Here is a 13,329-nt window from a genome sequence, read left to right as displayed (position 1 = left end):
AAATTTTTTAGATGTCGGGCCCCCCACCACCTGACAGAAATTTCTGGAATCTGGCACACTACATAATCGACCGCCACACGCATATCCCGGGCCATATCTGACAAACAATGTTCAACACAATAAGAGTGTCTAGTAAACTGCAGGTTTTTGAGTGGCTGTGGTAAATGACAGAGGCTTTTTACAAAGCTCAAAAACAATTTTCCAAGATAAAATGTGCGCAAATAGTTTTTACAAGGATGCTTTATTTTACACAAGACCTAGATTGATAATAACACCACCAACATTAATGTGACAGGTGTGCCTATTTTTCGCCACAGAGATGGTCAATCTGTGGATGGATTTTTTCTATTGCCATTCTCAAGCTGTGCTCCACATCCACTAATTTTACAGCGAATAATATATGCCAAATCCTTCAATTTCTCATGTGTGAGGGCCTGTTTTGATGTAAAAAAATCTTTTTTATGGTTGTTGCATGAAACAAACACATTTCTCTGTAAATAGTTAGACTCTCCCACATCAATCACATTCAAAAGAAATGTGAAAAAAACGGTATTCACAAGAATCTGTTTGGGAATTATTCCAGGCCATCAGGGCAAAAACAACAGAGCTGTCTCTATCAAGGGGCCCCCTGAAATATGCGGGGGGATAACACTCCCAGCCAGGTATGGCCATAGCACTGGTCTCACACAGTGCAATAGTATTTTTGGCAACCCTCCCCCATTTCCTCCTTCTCCATGAATTCCATCACTACCACTCACCAACAGTGCACCTCATTCTCTATAGCAGCTTTCTGACACACATTTCATTTTTTTATAGCCCTACTAGTCTAGTTTACTCAGACTCAGTTCTTTGAGCTTCATGGTACACGTTCTTTGTAGCAGGCACATTATCCCTCCGCACTGATTGGGTGGCAGGAGTGCGCATGTGAGTGCACAGTGAGCGATGCATCAGTGTGAGAGTGAGGTGATAGGAGTGACTGCAGGGTGAGTGAGGTGACCATATGAATTGAGGTGCGGATGTAAGTGCAGAGTGGGACAAATGAATGTATGGTTAGTGATGGGCTTACTTGAGTGACACTGCAGATTGAGCAGTGAGGGGAACAGGTGTGTGAAGTGTCACATGAGTGCAGGTTGAGTAGTGTGCTCGTGTGACTGCATGGTGAGGTACAGGGCGAACTGTGCAAGCGCATTGTGAGTGCAGAGTGATCACTGTGAGTGCAGGTTGAGCTGGTGAATGCTGTGAGTGCAGGTCGAGCTGGTGAATGCTGTGAGTGCATGGGGATCAAAGTGAGTGCATTGTGATCGCTGTGAGTGCAGGGTGAGCTTGAAAGTGAAGGGCGAGAATAAGGAGAGAGTTGTCTGAACGCAGGGTGCATTCCCAGACACTTGAGGTAACTTAGCATGTTATTGATAGCGGTGTAGGGTACACAAATAAGCAGTCATCTAAAGCTGTATTTTCAGTACTTATCTTTGCGTACTTTGAACAGCAAATATAAATAGAAAGGACTTTTCATTTTGTTCTAGGGCTGCCTGAATGATCCTTGACTGATAAATAAAGGGAACAAAGACAGAAAAGTCATATTACAAATTAATACAAACATCCTTATTTATAACCTGTATTTAGTATCAAGACAAGCACAAGCATTTTGCAGGCTCTTTAAACTATACATGGCATTTTCTTTTGGCAACTTGAAGCCATTTTAGCCTGCTGTGGACGTTGTGCACCTGCCTGTGTCATTTTAAAAGAAATGTGGTCTCCTTTCTGGGAAGAGAATGGGATTAAATCCCTAAGGCTGAAATGATTCTGCTGCAGTGGGAGGCAACGAGTCTCCTCTGCTATGAAACTAAACACAAAGGAACAAACAGTCCACAGTGGACTGTCTGTTCCTTCGCTTTCGGCTTTAGCAAAGGAGACTCCTTGCCTCCCACTGCAGCTAAAGCATTAGGAATGAACAAGTTAATTGGAAAAGAGATTTTTGGGGCAGGTTTTGTTAGTTTGAGCAAGGGCTCGGTTCAGGTTCTGAAAGGGTATTTCTCCTTCTGTGACTTTGGTAGTTGTATCGGAATCAAACTTTGCTAGTCTAAATAATACGATCTGGAAGATGATTAGAGTGCTCTAGGACGCTCGTGGAATTAGAAAATGAATGAGTACGTCGTGCCCCATCGATTTCCCTCCCCCTCCCCCTCCCCCTCCCTCCAACCCTCCGTTACTGCCAAAGCCTCGGCCAATTCCTTTCCAACCCGCCCCCCACATCCCTTCCAAAAAGCCCTCTTATCTGATGTAGATTTCATTTCAGCCAAGTCCTTCATAGCCAGGCGATGGTAAAACCCAGGAAACAAAGAAGAAAAGGCAGCAAGCGGTGGAATGCTTAGCATCTTCAGGGTATGGAAGCATGAGATGGTGACAACATTGATTTGCGCGGTCATGTCAAGTTCGCTTTCGATGATGATCCTCAGATTCTTGGTGTGGGTGGTGGGTGTTAGTCCTAGCTCTGTTGGCAACCAGGTGTAGTGCCACAGTGAAGTGCTCTTCCCAAAGAGCACAATTTTAGTTTTGTTGGTGTTCAGCATTAGACAGTTATTCTTTATCCAGTGGGCAAATTCAGTTATGCAGGCATTGAACTTGAAAAGAATACTAGGTGCCAACCCCTTGAAGGAGAGAATGATTTACATCTCATCGGTGTAGGAGAGGATGCTGCTGTCATGAGAGCAGACCATGCTGGCTAGCGGGATTATAAATGCATTGAAGAGGTTTAGGCTCGGGGAGGGTCCTTGTAAAACTCCACAAATGAGGTGGTGGGGTCGGAGGTGTATGATGCCTGGTGACTGACTGGGTCCTTCCGGTCAGGAAGGACCAGAACCATCAGAGTTGTGTCCTTGGATTCTGATGTTGTCTAGGCGCTGGATGAGGATGCTGTGGGAGTCTGTGTCAAATGTGCCAGAGAGATCCAGGAGGATGAGGGCCACTGTGTTTCCTGTGCCCAGAATCATGCATATGTCTCCCATGGTGGTGAAGAGGAAAGTTTCTGTGCTGTGGTTGGGTCTGAACCAGACTGAGTGGTGACGAGGAGTTGGTTGTTGAGGTTTTTAGTGAGGTGTCTGTTAATGATTTTTTCTAAAACTTTGGCTGTGAATGGTAGCAGGGTTACAGGTCTATAGTTGGCACATGTTGAAGGGTATGAATAGGATTTCTTCAGCAATGGGAGGACAGTTGCATGCTTCCAAGCATCTGGAATGGTCAGAGAAGAGATTGACGCATTCAGAATGGGTGTGAGCATGGCGATGATGGATTACAGTCCTCGGAAGTAGGCATGTGGGATCAGGGGTCCAATGGGAGTTGTTTGGCAAAGTCTGTTGGATCTGGTTGCATTCTGAAGTTGCTGTAAATGGTGGTGACTTTGTTGCTGAAGAATTGTGAGAGATTGCTACAGAGACCCTGCGAAGGTGCGCAATCCAGTTTGAAGCAGCTGATGGCTAGGTGAAATCTTTCACAATAGCAAATATTTCTTTGCTTCTGTTGGTGCTGGCATCAATGTGGTCCATTCGAGCTGCGCATTTGGTAGTCCAGATCATTTGGTGGTAGCATCTTAGTGCAGATTTGAACATGCTTCTGTCTACATTGTCCTGGCACATTCTCAATTTGTGCTCCAGTTGTTTGCAGTGGTTGGGTGTGGTGGTGGTGCCTGTCCATTGGACCCGGACAGGAATGCTGAAATTTATGAGGGCTTGGGCTTTACAGTGAACTGATGTGGGCTCGTCAACTCAGATGTTGTTGAAGTTTATGAAAATAGAGTCCAGAAGGTGCCCAGCAATGTGGGTAGGTTTCTTTACTCATTTGGTGAGGCCCAGGCTTCCAAGGTCTTCAATGAGTGCTATTGAGTTGGGGTTGGTATGGTCTTCCAGGAGGAAGTTCAGGTCTCCAAGTCGGATTTGATTGCTAGCATCGAGGGCAAGTGGTGCATTGAAGTTTACAATGGTGTTGGTGAAGTTGATGAGCTGTCCCAGTGCTCTGTAGATGAGAGTGCAGTTTCGGTGAAGTTGCAAGCAATGTGGAGCTTGATCAACAGGTTTTCCATGTTGGAGGATGACATGTTTGTGCATGTGGTGCAGCTAATGGTGTTCTTGTGGATGATGGTGTTTCCACCTCCAGGCTTGTGAAGCTTGTCTTGCCTGGTAATACTATAGCTGGGGGATGGCTGTGATGATGTCAGGTGCCAATGCAGTGTTCAGCCAGGTTTCCGTGAGGAAAAGTACATCAGGATGTTGTGCAGCTGGTCCCAGATCTCAGTGACGAGTTTGATGAGTGAACGGGTGATGAGGAGCATGCAAGCAAGTTTGGAGTGTTGCTTGGGTGTTTCAGGACTGTGTGAGCGTGAGAGAGTGGGGTGTTGGGTGCTGTCAGTGCGGTGAGTGTTGGGTGTGGGTAAGTGCATGAAACTTGTATGAAGTGCTAGAGAATGCTCCCTAGGAGTTGTGTGGTGCAGAGAAGCAGCAGTGTGTGGAGTGGCGGCTGGGGTCCAGGACACAGAGGATCACAGCATAGTAGTGATCAGAGGATTAGGGATCCTGGCGCTGGGTGCTGATGGGTGCAGACATACTTGCCTTTGTCGTCCATTTGGCACATCAATGGCATACCCGCTGTGTACATCTGCTGTGTGTCCAACCTGTGGCAGCCATTAATTATGTTATGAGGGGAGAGGTGCTTCTAAATATGTCTTGCACTCTTCATATTTCGTGCTGCAACGCTTGCTTCTCGGGTTCCTTGCATACAAATACCACTCCTTCACGGTCACACGGACACCTCTTGTTTACCATTTGCAGGGATGCATCAGCGATATCCCACTCGGGCAGCTTGAGTCACTCAGCCCATTCTTCTTGTAGCATTCCAGTTGACTCCATAGTAGGTTTGCCAGGCCCAAATCTGTTGAACCATAGTCTAATTATGAAGGTTTAGGATGTTTCTATGTTGTTTTGCTATTTTTATGGACCAGGCCCAGCTGGCCAGAAAGAGAGCACTGTACAAGCAAATAGCCATAAGATCTAGGGGCCAGATGTAGGTAGCCTAATACCGGTCGGTAACGGCCGAAAATCGGTAATTTCAGCCGTTACCGACCGGTATTTGGACATTGAGATGTAGGTCGCCCAAAATATACAGAATCGGTAAAAATTCCGAATCTGTAGATAACCGGCTCGGAAACAATACCGAATCAGTAAAAGTACTGATTCGGAAATTTTACCGAATCGGAAAATATACCAAGTCGGTAAATGTTCCGATTCAGTAAAATTTCCGAATCGGAAATTATACTGAGTCAGTAAATGGACCGAATCGGTAAAATTACCGAATCGGAAATTAGGAAATAGAAAAAACAACACCATTGAGATGTAGGTCACCCATAAATTACCGAATTTAACAAAAAATCGGTATTTATGAATTGGTATTTAACATGGATTGAAAGCAGGTGGTAACCAGGTGCAGCCTATAAAAAAGGGCCCCAAAATGCAACACTGGAACCAGAATGGCGGCTTTCTACATCATAGCAAGACGGCTACGGCTACAGGCAGCAGGTGAGAGGGAATGGAGAAGGGAGGAGCAGGTCTACAGGCAGAGGATTACACTCTTTCAATTGACAGAGCCAGAGATACTGCAAAGATACAGACTGCACCCCCAAACCATCATGGACCTGATCAGGGACCTGCACCCACTCCTGGACCACCTAAAACCATAGGCCCACGCCATCCCACCCCATGTGCAGGTGCTCTGTAGCATACACCTGCTTGCATCTGGGAGTTACCAGAGTGTTGTTGCTGTGGTAGGTGGGGTGTCCCAGAGCTGCCTGTCGCGTTTATTCAGAAAGTTCCTGGATGCAATGATGCAAACAATGGAGCATTACATCCACTTCCCAGACACTGATGCGGACTTGCTCAGGACCAAGACTGACTTTTACCTCATGGCAAATTTCCCACACGTGATTGGCTGCATTGATGGGACCCACATCCAAATATGCCCCCCAGCTGCTACTGAGCACATATTCAGGAACAGGAAGTCATCACACACAATTAATGTACAAGTAATCTGTGATGCCAAGTACATGATCACAGATATAGTGGCCAGGTACCCAGGAAGCACCCACAACTCCTACATATTCCAAAACAGTGGGATCTACACCCGCCTGACAGCGGGGGAATTCGGGGAAGGATACCTGCTAGGTAATTTACTGTGTGACACTCCCTGGAAAGATGACGCAGACGTATGTCGATGTGTGCCTGTGAGTAATGTATTATTTTCTTTCACATCAGGGGATAGTGCATATGCACTCCGTTCCTTCATCCTGACACCCTACCTCAACCCCACAACCCCCAGCCAGAGACGATACAATGTGGCACATAAATCTGCCCGGAACATCGTGGAGCGCACCTTTGGCCTCCTGAAGAGCCGGTTCCGCTGCCTCCACAAAAGTGGGGAGGCACGGCAGTACTCACCAGTAACATGCTGTGAGATCATTGCAACCTGTGCAATATTGGACAACCTCACAACTAAGAAGGGCACAGAGGTGGAATTGGAGGACTATGAAGACTATGACGATGATCAGGCACTACCAGCAGCCAACACAGTAGGAGTACCAACGCCCACAGACGGAAGACAGAGAAGGGCAGAGATCACACACAACTACTTTTGAGTAAGTATAGAGACAAAGCACGTGTTGTACTGCAATGCACGTAGTTTATTTGGCACTACGTTAAATGTCTGAAGACACAATTGTAACATACTAGTGTGCCTAGCACTACTGGGTGGACGGGGGTTACCTCACCCTCATATGTCCAACTGAATTTGGCAGACTCACTGCTTGCGCCCATGAAAAGCACTGCGTGATGCGTGAGGTTGGCTTAGTTCCAAGTCTGCTGTGCCAGTGCCGGTACTCTGGCGTCTGCTGCTCCTCCGTATTTCAGGGATAGGGGTGCTGCTCCTGCTACTAGTGTTATCTGTGTCCCCTAAAACTTCTGCTACTGTGGTGGCTGACTGGTTTGTCAGCAGCACTTCCATTGCTGTAGTGACTCTCCCCATCCCCCTCGTGAGATCAGTACAGCAGTGCACCAGCCCCTCCTGCATCGCAACCGAACGGCGACACAGCAGTGAAGTCGTAGTTGCAAGACGGTGCATGCCCCTTGTCTGCTGTTGCATGCAATGCCTCTCCCTGCGCCTTTGTGCACGGTCCTCATGTAGTTCCTCACAGAGTGACATCACACACTGTGACATGTCCCTGACTCCATCGGCCATGTCCCTCATGCTGTCCGCCATTGATGTAATTCCCTTGTTCATGTTATCAAAATTTTGGTTCATATGGCGCATTTGTCTGTGCACTGCACTAATAGCTTTTGCCTGCAGGCGCTGCACCTTGACCATTGTGGTCTCAAGGCCACGGAAGACACCCTCATCACGGCCACTCACGCTTGCCTCCAGGACCCTACGAAGTCTTGTTCCTCCGGATCGACTGACAGGAGTGGATGTAAGACCTGGTGCATTCCCTGCCATTGACTCTCTTGACTCCTCACCCTCCCTTTCCTCATCGGAGGATGTTTGTAGGATCCTTTCCGGGGGGACGTCATGCCTCCTGGGCCTGCAGATGTCTGACACCTCTGTGTCTGCTGGTGTGTCAAGTTGTTGTGACTCATGTTGTGGTGAGTCAAGGAGCACAGGAGATGCTTCAAGTTGCATGGTGTCTGCCTCTGGTGTGGCAGCTGCTTGTGTGCAGGGTGCTGTAGATGTTGCAGTGCTGGGCCCTGCATCCCTGCCTTCTTGCTCACTCTTATCCCTTTGGGGATGTGTCTTCTCCCTCTCCTGCATTGACTTGCGTGGTGTCTCTCCTGTGGACAGATATGGACAGTGTCTTAGCGGTGCTTTCACCGTGTAAATCACTATTAAATCACATTATAATATCACTATTTCCTGCTCCTTCCATGTCTCTAATTGTATTGTGTGGCATGCCTGACATTATTTCATGTTGACTACTCTGATGGGTATTCAAATGACTACCACTCCCATAATGCATTGCAGGTGAATACTGAAGTCTGTACTGCATTTCCTCATCACACAGCCACATTGGGGGAGGGACACAGGCAAGGGGTGATGAATGATGGACATGTCCCTTACCTTTCTTTGATGCAACTCGGGCTGAGCTGTCTGCATCACCAATCCCCAAAACGCACTCTGGCTCCAGTGTGGACTCCACAAGCTCTTCCAGTTCCGTGAGAGCAGGTGCCCTGTTCTTCCCTCCACCTGTAGCATTGGCCTCTTTACTTCTTGCTGCCAATTTGTTCTTGGTTATGATCCTTAGATCATACCATCTCTTCTTGAGTTCGTCCACTTCCCTGGTTGTCACTCCTATTGCGTTTACTTTGGTTTGGATCCCCAGCCAGGTGTTCCTCTTGACAGCCTCTGGTACCTGCAGAGACTGCTTTCCAAAGATTTTGGGGTAGTGCTTGACAACCTCCTCCACCAGCACCTGAAGTTCACCAGTGCTGAACTTCATCGTCCTCTTCCTCTCTGCATCTTCCCTCTGGGAGTCTTGGGGATCCATTTGTTTGTCCTGCAAAGCTCAGCTTCACAACAGCCTGTCTCTGTGTAACTGCTCTCCTGTGTGATCAGGTACTCTGCACCTGCATGGGTGTGGCCACTTCCTGGTTGTGGGGTGGGGTGGATGCACAGGATTGGTAGATTGCTCTGTTGGTTGGCTGAGGGGCGGGGTGGAGGCACGTGATTGGTTGATACATCAACTGCCTGATATTTTGTATCCCTGACTCGGTATTTACCGATTCGGTATTTACCGATTCGGTAAATACCGATTTGGTAAATTCAATTCACTCCTATGGGCATCCGGGCCCATAGGATTGAATGTGAATTTCCGAATCGATATTTGCCGAATTGGTAAATACCGATTCGGTAAATACCGGGTCGGGGTTTCCGAATTTTACCGAATCGGTATTTTGTACCGATTTTTTACCTACATCTCATTTCCCTTTTCTAAAATACCGATTCGGTAAAAATCGGTATTTTAGAATCGGTAAAAATTAGTTACCAGCATCTGGCCCCTAGTGAACTGACTGGAGATCCTGAATTGTAAGAAGGTCTACATGACATATTGTGTATGGAATATGATGTGCCAGTACACACACTTGCTACAAAGCCCATCCTTCTAGAGCCCTTCTCCCTGTCATGTTTGTTGAATCTCATATTCTAATTTCCTTTCGTGTATATCCACCTTTTTACAGCTCTCGCTTGCTTTGTATCAAAGTTTGTGTATTATAAGTACCCCACAGAGGTGATCTACAATGCTATCTCTACTAGGTACACACTGTGATTTTGGACAAATGGCTACACTATGTCACTCTATACCTTAGATGTACACAGGCAAATGCTTAGCTGTAATTATAAGATTGTTTTATGTGTTTCATGAATGAAGCAATTCTTTCACTTCGTCCTTCGAATAAGACAAACCTGAGGTAGCAGTGCTGCCAATGCAGCAATGTAAGTCAAAAAATTTAACCTTCTTCCTTTGCACAAATTCTTTGTAGGAGCATTTTCAGGCTTCTGTAATTTCTCCCTCCAACCACATGACACCCGGAAAAGTGTGAATTATTTGCAGGTTTCCCGTGAGTGGTTCAGGGATCAGTATCATGAATCTTGACTTTGATTACAACAAAAACATTTGGCTATCTATGTTAAATTTCTTTATCCCACTAGGCTCCAGTCAGGGAATTTGGATCCAGGAGAGTGGAAGCACTATGCACAGGTAAAAAAACAGAGGCAGCTGCGTTAAAAAATTTTCATCAAATCGAAGAAGATGACTGGAGAGCCTTAAACCCCTCCCAGGCTTGCGAGTTCACTCGCCCCCATTCCATGGCCTCATTCTTTACACTCCTTTCTCACACATTTGAAGGACACAAGCTTATGGTGTAAAAAGATCGCAGTTTTATTTCATAAAGCACACAAAAACATGGATCATACATTTCACAGCGATGTGGTTGGTCATTCGCTACCCATGTCTTGTGCCATTATTAGCATCTCTTAGTAATATTGTCTCAATTGTTTTGTTTCTTTTCTAGCTGACAGTACTAATCGTGCATGGTGATCTGTCCCACAGGTACCCCAGAGTTCACAGTTCTAGGCTTTTCTTCCAACCGACCTCGTTGGGGGTTGTCAGGCCTGGCCCTTGCTACAAGTACCATTCCACTTGGCCTGTACTTTTGCTGACCACTCGCCTGCTCCTCCGTGTCCCTCTGCCATGTGGCATCCCAAGGAGACTGTCAGAGCCGCCCTTCTATTCTGGCTGTATTTGTGTGCTGTAGCCTGTTCACCTGTGCCCCTGCTGTGAGGCATCCCAAGGACACTGTTTGAGCAGCTCTTCTATCTAAGTAACTCTTCTCTGTGGGTACCTTTCTGTGATGCCTCCGCTCTGCCCTTCCCCACTGCCTTTACGGCTGTGACTACTGTGTTCTGGTGCGGGTAGGTGGGTATCACTGGCGAGATCAGTTGTTTGGTCCATGTATTTCAGGAGGTCCCTCTGCCTCAGTGTTTACCCTCTTTCTTTGTCCAACCCCTGGTCACCTGTTTGGCAGTACCCATTCAATCACAGCATGGCATTTTTGCTGGCTTTTGCCTCACGACTTTGGTCCCACTCCCGCTCCCGACTCCGTGAGGGGTTCCCGATGGGCCCTGATTGGTCCTGCTCAGTTTCCCTGGACCATGCTGCAAACCCTCCCATGCTTGCAAATTTGCTCTCTCCCTCCATTTCATGGCCTCATTCTTTACACATCCTTCTTCTCACACATTTGAAGGACACAATCTTATGGTGTAAAAAGGCAGCAGTTTTATTTCATAAAACATACAAAAATATGGATCATGCTTTTCACAACAATATGGTTGGTCATTTGCGACCCATGTCGTTTTCCATAATTAACATCTCTTAGTAATATTGTGTCACTGGTTTTGTTTCCTTTTTAGTGAAAGCACTAATCTTGTGTGGTGCCCCGTCCTACAGGTACCCCAGAGTTTACAGTTCTAGGCTTCTCTTGCCACTGACCTTGTGGGAGACCATCATGCCTGGCCCGGGCTGCAAGTGCCATTCCGCTTGCCAGTAGCTTTGCTGACCACTCGCCTGCTCCACCGTGTCCGTGCCGTGTGGCATCCCAAAGACATCATCAGTGCCACCCTTCTATTCTGGCTCTCTTTGTGTGCTGTCACCTGCTCACATGTGCTCCTGCCATGAGACATTCCAAACACACAGTTTGAGCAGCTCTTCTATCTAAGTTACTCTTTTCCATGGGTACCTTTCTGTGCTGCTGTCGGCACACTGCCAGCGGTTTCCAGATCAATGGCAGCTCCCCCTTTCAGACTCGCTCCCTCATGCAAAACCAAGCTGCTCCAGAACCCTGACAATATTTATTATGAACATATCCATGCCTACACCGGTTAAGAGTGCCCCATCCTTAGTGTGGTAACCTCTCACCCTAAGGTTGATCAGCCCATGTCTTACAAACCCCCAGCCATTCGACCTACATATTTTTGCCATTGTGATGTTAAGCGCCCGTCTGTCTCCCACCCCTTCTCGATGGAGTCCCTACATACCTGCCTTGCAATAATTTTTTACCAAATCAGTTCCTCCGGGCATGTCATCCTGGCCAATGCCACCATCCCTGATGTCATGGCGCCCAGCAGTGCCCATCTCCCAATGCTTGCCAGGTCGATGTATGATGACGGCGTCTGGGCCGCTTCCGTTCTGTAATTCCCTTTCCATCGCTGGGAGCAGCTGCTCTAACCTCATGCCTGGTTGCCCCATCCATGTCACCTCTATGTTTCTCAGCCATATTCCTCGGACGTCCATGCGCGCCGCTGCGCATTGTTGTGCCTGTGTGATGTATGAATGCCCCATGATCCATACCATGTGATGGCCCCTCATTAGACCTGATGAGAGTAGGGAAATCTTTTTAGATGCCTGTCAGGCGTATGTATCCTTTGTTGGTACCCGACGCCCACTGCCCCAGCTTTTTGATTTGTTCAGCACTGAGCCCCAACTGGGCCGTGGCAGTGGCAGTCCCTATGCGAAATGAGTGTGACCCAAATTCCTTGGAAGGGAAACCCACCTTCTCTAGTGTATTCCACAGTACTGCCATGAATTGGATCTCGCTGAGACATGTACCATATAGATGTAAATATAGGGGGCCGTCAGCGTGTAACTCCCCACATATTCCTTCATGAGGCACAGCAAGCAGCATACTTTGTCCTCAATACAGTTTATCAGTGTATCTTTCCCTTGCCATTTTTGTCTGTCTTTAACCGCCGCGGGTGAACTATCATATGCCCATACTCCATGTGTAAATCCCTTGCTGGTATGCTTGCTGTCCCTTGGGTCCTCTAGCCGTAGCTACCAGCTCTCTGATCCTGTAAGCTTAAAAAAATGCCATGGTAAAGGCTGCTCTGAACATCTTTCTATCTGGGCGATGTGTGCATATCCATTCCACTGCATGCAGAACCGCCTTCAAGACTTTAAAGTCAATTGGCCTCCTCCAGTCCTTTTTCCTGGGCTGCAACCTCCCCCAACCCTTCATTGCTGATCTAATGTAAAGGAAACCACCGGGTCTTTTCCGGTCACTAATCTGGCATAGTATGATACTGCATTCAGGTGCGTCTGTGCCCAGGCCCTGGACTTCCCACCCTGGACTGTGCCTGCCAAACCTTTCCACCTCTGTGTGTGTGAACTAACCCAGAGCCCCTGACCCAGTGGCATTCTGGAAAGTCTTCCAGCACTTACGGTATCTGCCTGAAGTTTTTGTGACCCGTGCGCAGTCCACCAGTGCTCTCAGCTCAATTCCATGAGTTTCTACATTTGCCCCAGCATCGGTGTCATGCTCCGTTCTGCTTCTGGAGCCAGCTCCCTGAATCTGTCCCATTGCAAATGGGAGATTGCATCCGCTATTGAGTTGTCCATCCCTGTAATGTGATGGGACATAACCTCTATATTCGCCGCCAGCTGGTAGTCCACCAGCTTCCGCAGCAGACACACCACTGCGGGGCATTTCCCAGTTCCCCTGTTTATTGCCTGGACCACTGAGTGATTGTTTGACCATAGCATGATTTATCTGTTTGCTAGCTTGTCCTCCCAGATACTGAAAGCCACTACAATGGGGAAGAGCTCCAGTAATGTAATGTTATTTTTTAGCCCTGCACTATGCCAGGCATCCGGCTAGAGTGCCGCTGTCTATGCGGTGCCCATTTTCACCCCAAAGCCATGCCCATCAGTGGCGTCTCTGAACAGTTCCAATTGTTTGGATGTTA

Source organism: Lissotriton helveticus, chromosome 3_1 (assembly GCF_964261635.1).
Source record: "Lissotriton helveticus chromosome 3_1, aLisHel1.1, whole genome shotgun sequence".
Classification (NCBI taxonomy): Eukaryota; Metazoa; Chordata; class Amphibia; order Caudata; family Salamandridae; genus Lissotriton; species Lissotriton helveticus.
The sequence above is the reverse complement of the archived record's forward strand: the minus strand, read 5'-3'. Positions refer to the sequence as shown.